Source organism: Pteropus medius, unplaced genomic scaffold (genome assembly GCF_902729225.1).
Source record: "Pteropus medius unplaced genomic scaffold, Ma_sr-lr_union100, whole genome shotgun sequence".
NCBI lineage: Eukaryota > Metazoa > Chordata > Mammalia > Chiroptera > Pteropodidae > Pteropus > Pteropus medius.
The window spans coordinates 111,899-125,570 of record NW_024340848.1 but is presented as its reverse complement, the minus strand read 5'-3'; the positions used below and the strand labels follow the sequence as shown (position 1 = coordinate 125,570).

General features: G+C 29.6%; 1 pseudogene; it reads left to right on the top strand.

The window, feature by feature from the left end:
- The first annotated feature begins 4,793 nt into the window (after positions 1-4,793).
- LOC120582903 (uncharacterized) lies at positions 4,794-4,912 on the top strand (annotated as a pseudogene).
- Positions 4,913-13,672: the final 8,760 nt, after the last annotated feature.

The following is a 13,672-nucleotide window of genomic DNA, read 5'->3' as shown; positions in this document are numbered from 1 at the left end:
CTTGAAATGAACAGATCAATCTAGTTTTTTCAATGGTTTAAGCTCCATTGGTTCTGATGGAAAATTTCAGCTTTTAATATATGTACTCTGAAGCAAACATTATATTTTCTCTAGTCTTTAGAGAAAATAAGCAAACATAAATTAAGGGCAGAGACTGTGTCTTTCCAGTGTTCTTTTTTTCCCCTCTGTGGTGTCCAACCTGTTATAGATTCTCGATGAATATTAAATCATGGTGATGACAAAATCCTACACTATCTTGCTCTTTAAATCACAAAACTATGAAATTTTATCATTTACATATGATGTTAAAATAGCTGAAAAAAAAAAAAAGAAAACCTATTATAGTTCCTTAGGTTATTTTTAAAAAGCAAAACAATTGACATACATGACAGCCTCCCATCTATCTGTGTGTTTAATAAAGCCAAATGTGATGAAGACTAATGTACCATACTGATGTTTGCAGAATTTCATTAACGTATTTCCAAGACTATCATAACTCATTCACCTCTGTTGAGTTTATGAGCCATGGGTTTTGCTCCAGCACATAAAAACAGCTTGCCTAACACAATGCAGAGACTAATAATATCAAAGATGACACTTCCTTACATTTTGAAACAAGGTGACTCATTCATTTCTCTCTCCCCTGCGTAGTAGGACAATGGAGTCATTTTAAATTAGCACTGAAATTAAGAACTTATACAAAGTCACTAAGTGATAGTAACTTATCTTTCATATGAAAGTCTCATTTCTTAATCACAAAATTCATAGTACTAGAGCAAAGCAATATAATTTATCAGCTTAATAACCATAAAATCTTTTTATTGTATAAATTATTATTCATTCTTACTGCTATATAAAATAAATATATATTTTAAAATCTTCAAACAGCTTTAATAATGTGTTATTTATAAATTGATAGTTACTCGTTATACCTCAAATGATAATATATATAGAATTTAAGGAAGTTATTTTTCAGATATGCAGCATTCATTTATTTTTATTATAGAATCAAATACAGAATTTCTCTTGCTTAAAATTTGAATTTAAAGAAATTATTTTTACTTTTAATGTATGTCACACAACTCAGAAGGTCGTAAACAAGAAGAATAAATTAAAAACATAAAATTGATAGCATAATTATTAAAGAAATGCACAAATAGATAAAAATGGAAGAATATAGGCAACACAACCCATAACCAAAATATCTATTTTCCTAAATAGTAAAAATTCTTAAATATCAATAATAAAAGGAACAAAGTTGGTCCAAAGTGGGCAAAAAAAAAAAAACCAAAAAAAACAAGATAATAGCAAAAGAAAGATGAAAGAGAAATACACTCAACATACCTCATATTATAATGAAATATAATTTAAAGTAATAATCATTTTACTTGCCGATTTCCCAAAAAAGAAATGTTTTATAATTAAAAACAAAGATAAATGTGATTTGAAAAAAGGCACTTTCATATAGTAGGAGTTGCATATTGAGCAACTACTCTAAAAGACAATTTGACAATATCTGGCAGTTTCAGTCAAAATATATTTTGAGTATCTTTGTTTGAGATACTTTTCTAAACCAAGAAATTATATCAGGAAAAAATATAAACATGCCTATCTTCTTATATATTATATTCCAGGGATGGGAGATAGGTAATAAATTAATGTGTCAAATATATACTTTATCAAATCTTCATGAGTACTATAGAGTAACATAAAGCATGGATAAGGCTAGTAATCGTAAAGTAAAAGGCTTGCCATTGTAAAGGTGACCTTTGTCTAAAGAACTGGAAGAAATAAGTGAGTGATATGGATATCTGGAGGGAAGGCCTCAGTGTGTGAAGGCAGGGCCTGAGGAAAAAGTCCTGAATGTGGCACCTGTCTACAATATTTTTGGAAGAACAAGATTGCAGTGTGTTCAGGAAAGGAAAATAAAAGGAAGAATAATTGGAGAGAAGTAGAGAGAAAATGGGAAAGGGAAGATATGTATATCCTTTTATATCATTGTCAAAACTTTGACATTTACTCTGAGCTGACAAGCTATTATGAGGATTTGATAAGTGCCATGATCTGATTTAAGTTTTGACTTAGAAACTAACTCTGATTGAGAAAAACTACAGGGATATAATAAGTACTGATATGGTATAAGACTAGTTAGGAGGCTATTGCAATAATTCAGATCAGAAATGATGGCTGCTTTTATGTACTTCTTAATGCAGTGCCAACAATATACTGATAAATTTGTGGAGTATAAAAGAAGAAGAGGGGTTGATGATGACAAACTTTTTGGCATGAGAATCCAGAATAACGGCATAGTCTTTAATGCAAATTGGGTTTTTCAGTGTGACAGTGTGTTAGGGAATGTAGAGTTTGCTCTTGGTGTTAAGATTGAAAAGGCTATTGTACATCAAGAAATGTTTAGTGCATAGTTAGATACAGACCTGAAAATCAGAGTCAAGGTTTAGACTGAGATATTAAATTAGGAGACATTTTAGGTTTTAGATAATATTGAAAAAATAAGAATGCATGAAATGATGAAAGTGAGTTTTTATAAAGGATTAAGTATCAGAACTAAGCCACTGGGCAATAAATGGGAATGAAGGAGCAGTCTGAGAAAATGAACAAATAATGTAAAGAAAGAAACTAGGAGAGAGTGGTGACTTGTAGACAAACTTAAAAAAAATATATTTCAAATATCATCTGTTGTAATTTCAAACTTGATATTGTATTTAGTGATGCTGATATCATTTTGACTTTAAGAGTAGCTTTGGTGTTTTGATGGGAAAGAACATATGATGTGGACTAGAATCAAGAGAAAATGTAAGGATATTAGTTTAAAACTGTCAGTATTGCCAAAAGGGGAAGATTAATGGTAATTTTGGAGGATGGTGAAGCAAATAAGGTAGAAGAGATGGTTGGAATTTGTAGAACTTGTAGAAATATCTCCTGTCTCACCCAGGCAGTCAGGCTAGCTAGTGGCCCTGCCCAATTGCAAACCATCTCCCATGGCCCCACTTTACCAAGGAGCCCAGATAGAGACATTGAAAAAATAATTAATTGTCCATCCTTCTCAAACTCTTCCATAAAATTGAAGAAAAAGGAATATTTCTTAACTCATTTACAAGGTCATCATTACCTTGATGCCAAAATTACATGAGGAATCATAAGAAAAGAAAATTTCAAGCCAGTATTCTCGATAAATATAGATGCAAACAAAAATTATCAAGAAAATACTAGCAAACCAAATTCAATAGCACATTAAAAAGATAATGCATTATGATCAACCAGGATTTATTCCTGGCATGCAAGAATGATTCAACATACATGAATCAATAAATGTGATACACTACATTAATAGAATGAAAGATAAAATTTCTCTGACCATCTCAATAGATGACGAGAAAGCATTTGACAGAACTCAACATTCTTTCATGATAAAAACTCTCAAAAAACTGGGTATAGAGGAAAGGTACCTTGGCATAATAAAGGTCATATATGACAAGCAGCTACTATCATGCTCACTGGTAAAAGATTGAAAGCTTTTCTTCTAAGATCAAAACAAGGATGGCCACTCTTATTACTCTTATTTAACATACATACACACACACACACACACACACACACACACACACACACACATACACATACATACATACATATAAACAAATTGAAAGAAATATAATTGTCTTCATTTGCAGATGATATGAACTTATATATAAAAAATACTCTAAAATTCTACCAAAAACACTGTTAGAACTAATAAACACATTCAGTAAATTTTCAGGATACAAAATCAACATACATTTGGTTTTGTTTGTTCTTTTTCTAGTTCCTTTAGGTGTAGAGTTAGATTGTTTATTAGGAATTTTTCTTGTTTCTTGAGATAGGTCTGCATAGCTATAAAATTCCCTCTTAGAATTGCTTTTGATACATCCTATTAATTTTGAAAAGTTATATTTTCATTTTCATTTGTTTTAATTTCTTGTGTAATTTCCTCTTTGATCCAATGATTGTTTCATAGAATGTTGTTTAAAGTCAACATATTAGTGTTTTTTCCAGTTTTCCTCTTGTAGTTGATTTCTAATTTTATTCCATTGTGGTCAGAAAAGGTACTTGATATGATTTTAATCTTATTAAATTTACTGAGGCACCTTTTATGACTTAATACGTTGTTTATCCTGGAGAATGTTCCATATGCACTTGAAAAATTTTGTATTCTGTAGTTTGGGGATGAAATGTTCTAAAATGTCTATTCTGTTGACCTCATATAATGTGAAATTTAAGGCCATTATTTCATTATTAACTTTCTGTCTGGATGATCTATCCAAATTGGAATTGAAGAAGTAAAACTATCATTATTTGCATATGACATGCTACTATATATAGAAAACCCTATAGACTTTACCAAAAAATCTTTTAGAACTAATAAATGACTTAGGTAAAGTTGAAGGATGCAGAATCAATACACAGAAATCTGTTGTGTTTTTATATACTAATGACAAACAATCAGAAGAAGAAATTAAGAAAACAGTCCCATTTACTATTGCATCAAAAAATGTAAAATACCTAAGAATACATTTAACTAAAGAGGTGAAAGACCTGCACTCTAAAAACTATAAGACATTAAAGAAAAAAAAAATGAACAAGATACAAATAAATGGAAGGATAAACCTTACCCAAAGATTGGAAGGATTAATATTGTTAAAGTGTTCTTACTACCTAAAGCAATACACAGATTCAGTGCAATCCCTATGAAAATCCCAATGGCATTCTTCTCAAAATTAGAACAACTAATCCTAGTCTATGGCTATGCTACCCTGAATAAGCCCGATCCCGTTTGATCTTGGAAGCTAAGCAGAGTTCAGCCTGGTTAGTACTTGGATGGGAGACCACCTAGGAAGACCAGATGCTATAGGCGTAAAAAATTAAAAATAAATAAATAAATAAGAGATTGTAAGCTGACAAGATCCTTTCAATCTCTGAGGTCAACCAAGGGTTGGGTTGCCTCATTTAAAAAATAAAAAAAAAAATAGAACAACTAGTCTTAAAATTTATATGAAACCATAAAAAAACGCTAATAGCCAAAGCAATCTTGAGAAAGAACGAAGTGGGAGATATCACGCTGATATCAAACTATATCACAAAGTTGCAAAAATCTCTCAGTACGATACTGCCATAAAAACAGATATACAGTTAAGTGGAATAGAATAGAGTCCAGAAATAAATCCTCACTTATATGGTCAATTAATATATGACAAAGGAGGCAAGGATGTACAGTGGGGTAAAGACAGTCTCTTCAGTAAATGGTGTTTGCAAACTAGACAGATACATGCAAAAAAAAAAAAATTGAAATTGGACCACTTTCTTACACCATATACAAAAATAAACTAAAAATAATTTAAAGACCTGAATGTTAGACCTGAAACTGTAAACTCCTAGAAATAAACATTGCCAGTAAACTCTTTGACATCGCTCTTAGGAATATATTTTTGAATATATCTCTTTGCACAAAGAGCGATGAAAGAAAAAAATAAATGAGATTACATGAAACCAAAAAAGTTTAGCACAGTGAAGGAAATCATCAATAAAACAAAAAGACAACCTAGTGAATAGGAAACGATATTTGCAAATGATAGATCCAATTAGGGGTTAATATCCAAAATATATAAAGAACTCATACAATTTAACACTATAAAAACAAACAATCTAATTTAAAAAATCAGCATAGGACCTAAAAACATATTTCTCCCAAGAGGACAAGCAAATGGCCAATAGATATATGAAAAGATGCTGAGCAACACCAATCAGGAAAATGCAAATTAAAACCAAAATGAGATATCATCTTACACTTGTCAGAATGGTAATACTCAATAAGTCAACAAATAGCAAACACTTGTGAGGATGTGGAGAAAAGGGAATCCTCATACACTGTTGGTAGGATTGCAAATTAATGCCAGTGCTATGGAAAATAGTGTGATGACTCTTCAAAAAATTAAAAATAGAGCCACCACATGATCTACAATTTCACTTGAGTATTTATCTGCAGAAAACAAAGACACAAATTCAAAAAGATATATGAACCCTGTGTTTGTTGCAGCATTACTAATCATAACTAAGATATGGAAGAAACCTAGATGTTCATCAATAGATAAATAAATCAAGATGCGGTATATATAAAATGGGGTATTATTCAGCAATAAAAAATAAAATCTTGCCATTTGACAACATGAATGGACCTAGAGGCTGTTCCACTGAGTGAAATAATGCAGACAGAGAAAAGCAAATACCATATGATTTTACTTACACGTGGAATCTAAAAATTAAATAAATAAATAATTCAATGAAACAGAAACAGACCCACAAATACAGAGAACGAGTTGAAGGTTGCCAAATGGGAGGATGTTAGGGGAATGGGAATTAAAAAATCAACTTAAAAAAGCAGTTGCTTTTACAAACTAACAAGAAACTATATGAAAAAAATAATAAAAACAATCTCATTATACTAGCATCAAAAACAATAAAATACATAATAACACATTTAACCAAAGACATGAAATATATTTCCTGAACTGTAATTTGGGGAAGAAAATCTTATTTTTAGTTAGAGCAGATAGACTCATCTAAGCATTTAATGGATAACAGTCAGACATGGAAAATAATGATAAATAACATTTACTACAAATCCACCTTTAGTATCAAGTTTGATCTGAAGTGAATGTGGGCCTTTTTTATTGGGGAAGTAAGTAGACAACATGTTAGTCACATATCTTTTTAAGACAGCTAAAGATAACAGTAAAGGGCATCAAATATGTGGTGATGAAATGTGGTTTGATTTTGAGTAGAGAACACCCAATGCAATATACAGATGATGTACTATTGAACTGTACACTTGAAACCTGTATAATTTTATTAACCAATGGCACCCCAATAAATTTAATAAAAAAAGAAAAATTAAAGTTGTGTTTCAATAGAATGCTTTATGTGAATGTGATTAGAATTTATTTTTATTTTAAAATATTATTGTAATTATTAAAGATGAGAACTTTCTAGATGCAATTTTGAGATAAAATAAAATGTTCTCAATTCATTGCACCATTAATATGTTATAAGAATTGTTACCAGAAGATTTGCTCCTCAGTCAACAGAGGATGAAAAAATTTCCTGTGACTTTTCTGTTTAAATTAGGAAATAAATTGAATTCATTTTTCTAGCCACTAACCTTCTACATGATCTTATTGAGCTTTAGTGGAACTTTGATTGGTAGCCATTAAAGTAGAATATAATTAGTAGCATCCTAATTATATCTAACTCATTTAAAATAATAATTTTCTTGTACTTTCTATCCCATAGAGACAAACTAAAATGACATATTTTTATTTGGCAATTTAAAAAACTACAAAAATAATAAATAGTACACTTCCTTGTGGATTAAGTGGTAGATATAATTTATTGTCTTTTACATAATGTATTAAGTCACTTTCATATAGTGTCTATTTTTGTGCTTTTAATTGTGGAAAACAAAAACAATGCAAATTATGTGTGTATATATATATATATATATATATATACATGTACACATAAACACATAATGTAATATAAATACATATGTATCAATTACTCAAGGAAAACTTGTAGTTAAATTGGTGAAATAAGCTATAACCACAGTTATATTTTAATTATTAAAAATCAAATGATACTAATGAATGCTTTGGTAGCTTCTATAGTGAGAAATTGCTTCTAAATTAGGAGATGAGGAATATTTTCTCATTCTACTTTGAATTTGTGACAGACTACAAACTTAATGAACGGACAAACTATGTTTTATTTATTTATTTATTTATCATTTATTTATTTATTTATTTATTAAAGTATAGTTCGCACACAATATTATATTAGTTTTAAGAATGCAGCATAGTGATTCGACATTTATATATCTTATGATGTGAATACAATACTAAGTCTAGTAAACATGTCACCATGGAAAATTATCACACTATCATTGACAATATTCCCTTTCTTCTTTACTCATCTCTCCATATCTCTCCCCTCTGGCAACCACCAGTTTGTTCTTTATTTCTATAAGTTTGTTTTTGCTTTGTTTCATTTATTCATTTGTTTTGAGTTTTTTAAATTCCACATAAAAGTGAAATCATGCGATATTTATCTGTCTCTGTCTATTTTATTTCCTTTATGGTTCTAGGTAGACAAATGAACAAAGCTAGACACAATTGTGAGACTATATAAAGATGTTTTTGAAAAAAAAGTTGTTATATTTTTTGAGTTTCACCTCCCACAATACCAGGTAAGGATGCTGAAGGAAAATCTTTTTAAATAGAAATAGCATAGATAAGGCTGAAGGATAGTTTTCATACTGATTCTAAAATTTTAGAAATGCAGCCTAAGATTTTAAATTTACTCATATAACTAAATATTATCTGTATCCATGTAGTCAACAAATAATTATTAATTTGATAAGAAATTTTCTATACACCTGAAATACACTCCTATACAAACAGATTTGTGCCCTCAAGAAGTTGACATTCCAGTAAGAGGTGTTAGGCAATAATTAATTGACATAAGTAGAAAATGAAATGTTATGTTACAAAGAGAGGTGATCTAGAGAAAAAACAAAACAAAACTAGAATATTATAGATATTCTGTTCTCTATATTATTTATAAAACATACCAGGTTTTACAGTAGATTTCAACAAGAAGATCTTGAAGAAAATGAGGTAGCCATGTGGATAATCAGGGAAACATATGGGTTTGAAAAATTAGGTAGAACAACTGTCCTAATTTGGATACATGGCTGGTGTACTTGTGGAGCAGAAGAGAGACTAGTATGGCTAAAACAGAGAGAGAAGTAGACAATGAGATTGGAGAAGTGATTAGATCAGGACTTGATGGAGTTTGTAGGTAATTTCAAAGACTGCACAAGGGCCTTAAAGATCAGTTTATTTAGTCTCCTATAATTAGCTGGTTAATAAACTAGGGCCCAGAGAGAATAAACAGATGAAGGACTTTTTCCTCCCAGTATAGTTCACAGCAATGTAATTCATCTGCTAATTCAACAAACATCAGTGAGATATCTACACTACATCAGTAGATATAGAAATAGACCAAGACAGAAAACTATAAAATTAGGCTATTATTATTCAACTTTGTAAGATCTTTTATAGTGGTGTGTAAACGATAGTGGAGAAACAATCAGAGGATACATTCCAGAGGCAGTAAGGGAGAGTTGGTTGTAAAGGGAGAAATGCCTTCTTATAAACATGGAATGCTTGGGAAATCCTAAAGTAAAAGGAGGCATGTGCACACAAGATAAAAACATGAGAATGAGCATTCTAATGATAACAGAGGCACAAAAATGTTTATGAATAGAGCACAAAGGGAAAAAATTATAATTGTAAAACCACAGTATATAGACAAAATTGGGAAGTAAATGGAAGAAGAGGAATGCAAGAACCCTAGAGAAGTGAGAAGATGAGATTGTGAATGATATTATGTATCTGTTAAAGGTATGATACTTATTTAAGAGTAATGGAGAACCATGAAATAGAAGAAAAGAACACAGAGCACTGAATTTTGTTCAAATTTATAAGAATATCAATATGATGGCCAAGCAGAGAATCCTTATGAAAGAATCATACTTGAAGAAGACAAAGTAGGATATTATTGAACTAACAGAAGAAATAAAACTAACCTAATAAATGGAGAAGAGGCAGTAGGATTAGATAACATTAGACAAGTAGTAGAAATACAATATGGTGGACTACTAAAGTGTGTGGGTGAAAAAGATGGCAGGGAGCTATTTAAGAGCAATTAGAGGGACAATGCCTTCACTAAAAGAAACAATGCAAAGATAGGAACTTGACTCTCTGCTTCCTGCTGGTTTTAGAGTCCCATCAGCCCACATTTATTACTCCCAATAACTATAAATGTTTCACCTCTATTGCTTCTATCTGAATTTAAATTTAAAACTTGTTCTTCTGATATGATTATTTCTATGTTTTAGTTTCAAGCTTTGGCTAATAAATATCTATATCATTTTTCTCACACTTGAGCCAGCATCATTTTGTGTTTGGGAAGGGGGGCAGAGGTGATGCAGGAAGCTCAGTTCAACACACTGACCAGAACTGCCATCCCACAAAAATGCAAACTGTACAAAATTTTACTAAACTGACTTCTTGAAGAGGACACTGTCATTGTTCCAAACTAGAACAGGAACAGTGGGAAAAACAAGAATTAAAGAAATTAGAGAAAGTAAATTAATTTATCAATAGGTCTAGTATATCTCTGATATGATACCATTTTACTATTTAATCAGCTAGATGAAAATTGGAAGCCATAAGGTCAAGTAAAAAAGAAAGATGATTTCATTAATATATATTTTAATGAAATACCAGCAAATTGTAATTTTAAATGGCATCAGGTTAGTAGTACTTGAAGCTTCTTCAGATTTACAATAAAATTTCTATGAAGACAAAGAAAAGTAGTCACAACATTCAAAGCTCAAGACCATGGCATAACCTACATCGTATTATAAGAGAACTCTGCCCCAACTGTAATTTTCATGAAGTTAGCTGGATTTATCTAGTTTTTTTTTTTTTTTAATTCATTTCTCAACTGAGCCTTTAATCTTGAAATTGGCTGCCTCATTTCTCTCCAAGGGAAATTAATCGCTTTCATTTCTGTGCTGCTGTATATAAGCTTTATATTTCTCTCAGCATTTACTTAATTCTGCTCTGCAATAGAGTGGGTTTGGTTAGCATCTGTCTCACTAATGAACACTTCGAATTTGAGGAAGCATCTATTATTCATCTCTATATTTCCTGCAATACTTATAAGAAATCTGAAAATGATTATTCAATTATTGAATAAAATTTTGTTATCAGAATGACATTGTAATAGCAGTTATTGAATAATGTTTTGCTATATGTTGCCTTAGTTATTTGGGAACTACTCTATGTAATAGAGTCAAATAAAATTGGCAGGATTTAAAACTACGTTTTGGTTAACTCGGTTGTTTATTATCTTAACATTTATAAATAGTTTTACACAGTTAGCTTATAACTTATCATATACTATTTCCCATTGCTTTAAAGAAGATGCATTTATCTCCAAATTTAATGCACAGAAAGACGTGAAAAATGTTTGTCAGTTACCTAATTATGACAAGTCTAGAGTATAGATTACATATGTAATTATTTTATCAAGCACATTATGTACTATTCAATTAGGATAATAATTCTTCAGGTGAAAAAGAAAACCTACATATACAGGACTGAAAGTATTCACTTGCATGCCATAATCTTTATTTCAAAATCTTTAAAATTAGTTTGAATTATATAACATAAAGATATATTAGTATTTTGCAAGATATTTGATGAATATTTCAGTTTAATATAAATGCATTTTTAGTTTATCAATAAAAGGATCTATAAAATATTTAATTGACATTCCACTTACATCTCTGGAATCTTATCTCAAAGGGATGATAAAAAAGTATATTTTAATCAAAAATTTGTAGTTAATAATGAACCTAAATAAGTATAAATTTTTGTAATTATGACAAATGTTTAAAAACAACCAAACTGTGAATGGTTTTCGATGAGAGAGTAACCCTATGAAGACATTGATTTCAATACTGACATATATACTTATTAGTATATAACTGATTAAAAATTACCAAAATAATGTTATTTGAACTAGATTATTTTAGGATGAGGCTAAATTAATATTCATTTCTTAAAACTTCAAATTTAGCAATTTGATGTGATTACTTTGTATCAGATATTAAAGAAGTAATATGATTATATTGTAAGACAGATGCTTCTATCTGCATTTTCAGCCGCTCCAATTGAGAGTGTGTGATATTCTCAAGGTTCTATTATACTTAAATGATAGAGACGTTAGCTTAACCTAGTTTATTATGGTGTCAAATGCCATGACTATTCCATTGACCTATCATATAAATTTATCAAAAAATGTTTATTTAAAATAAATGTAATAATTTCTATCACTATACTTAAATTTCTACCTTGCCTCTTTATTTAGAAAACAAAAACTTTAACAACTATGCATTTTATCATTATTATTCTTGGAAAAGAAAAGAAAACATACATATAAATGTCTACTCAGGCTGGAGGATTTTACCTATGTTTATTAATATAATTTTAATAATTCTGAAATATAAATGCTGCCTTTTTTTTTTTAAGACCTGGAAATTTTGGTTAAAGAACTCAAAGTTACAAGGATATTAATGAGCAGTAGAGCAGTAGCAATACTTCAACTTAGGTCTGACTCAAAAACTCCAAATTTTCTAGTATAAACACAAAGACTTGAAAAGTTCTAGTGATATTCTCACTTGATAAATGCAAAATCAACAAGTAGAATCATAACTTATTAGATTCTGGACATGTAATGCATTAATTTAATAATCTTTAGAAGTATATTGTCTTTAAACATGTAATGAATTTTGTAGAATATAGGAATCATTTACTTATCAAAATTTTTTATAAGCTCATGAAGTTATTCATAACCCTTTGTACTGCACCAGAAATCAAACATGTTCGTAAGTGGTACATATGCATACGTATTTTTTCAAGCATTTGAATTGTTTCTTTACACTATTTCTTGTATTCTTAAATTCACTCAGCTACTAAAGACCTTCTTTTTTTCTATTAGTTTTTGTTTTCTACTATATAAAATATCAATGCAAGTAATCTGTTCAATATGTTAAATGAAAATTTTCAGTAACACAACATGATGATAGAATTATTTATGTTAAGCAATTTAATATAACAGTATTATTGAGGCTTTCCCCCAATGATTCTGTCTACAGATAATTTATGACTATGGCAGTCAACTATCTATGAGAGATAAAAAAACTAGTTTTTTTCAGGTGTAGAATATAAACTAGATGTTGGCTTCTGAGACCTGTACTCTAACATAAATCTTGACTCTCTAATAATAAACAAGTCAAAAGACTATAATATAATGTTTAATGTAGTCTGATAGCTTTTATATTTGGAAATTTTATAGAATTACTGTCTTTTCTGCATATATCAAATTTTATCAATGAAATTAAACAATTGGATTATTCAACATAAAACTTAAAATCCACTACAAAATGCAGTTTTCTTAATCTCTGTAGGCTTTATGCTTTACTAAATTATTCAATTAACAGAAAATAAATTATTAATTGATTTCTTTCTACCTTTAGTGAATAACTGATACGTTAATTCAAAATTAGTGTATGTCATCAATTTGTTCAAGGCTATAAGCATACACATTTGACTCTACTCAATCTATATATGAAATTATTCAAAAGAGAGGGGGAAAGCACTTATTCTATCATTTTAATATTTTTTCTAACCTTCTTTAACTTTTATTCATGGATATAGATCATATGCCTACCTATCCAAATATATTTGATTTGTAATTTCTCCTGTTATTGGGTATTATTTCTTCATTAGATTTTTCTGTTAAAAAACTAATAATAATTAACTTATTTGTTCCTCAGTGTCCTTCATCTTTTTTTTATAACATTCATCATGATGCAATTTAGTTATTTTTTTATTTTAGTATCCTGTCACTAAGATTTTTGTCCATAGGAACTGTGTTTATTTAAGGATGTTTTCTTTTTGTATAATAGTAAGCATGTGGTATAGAT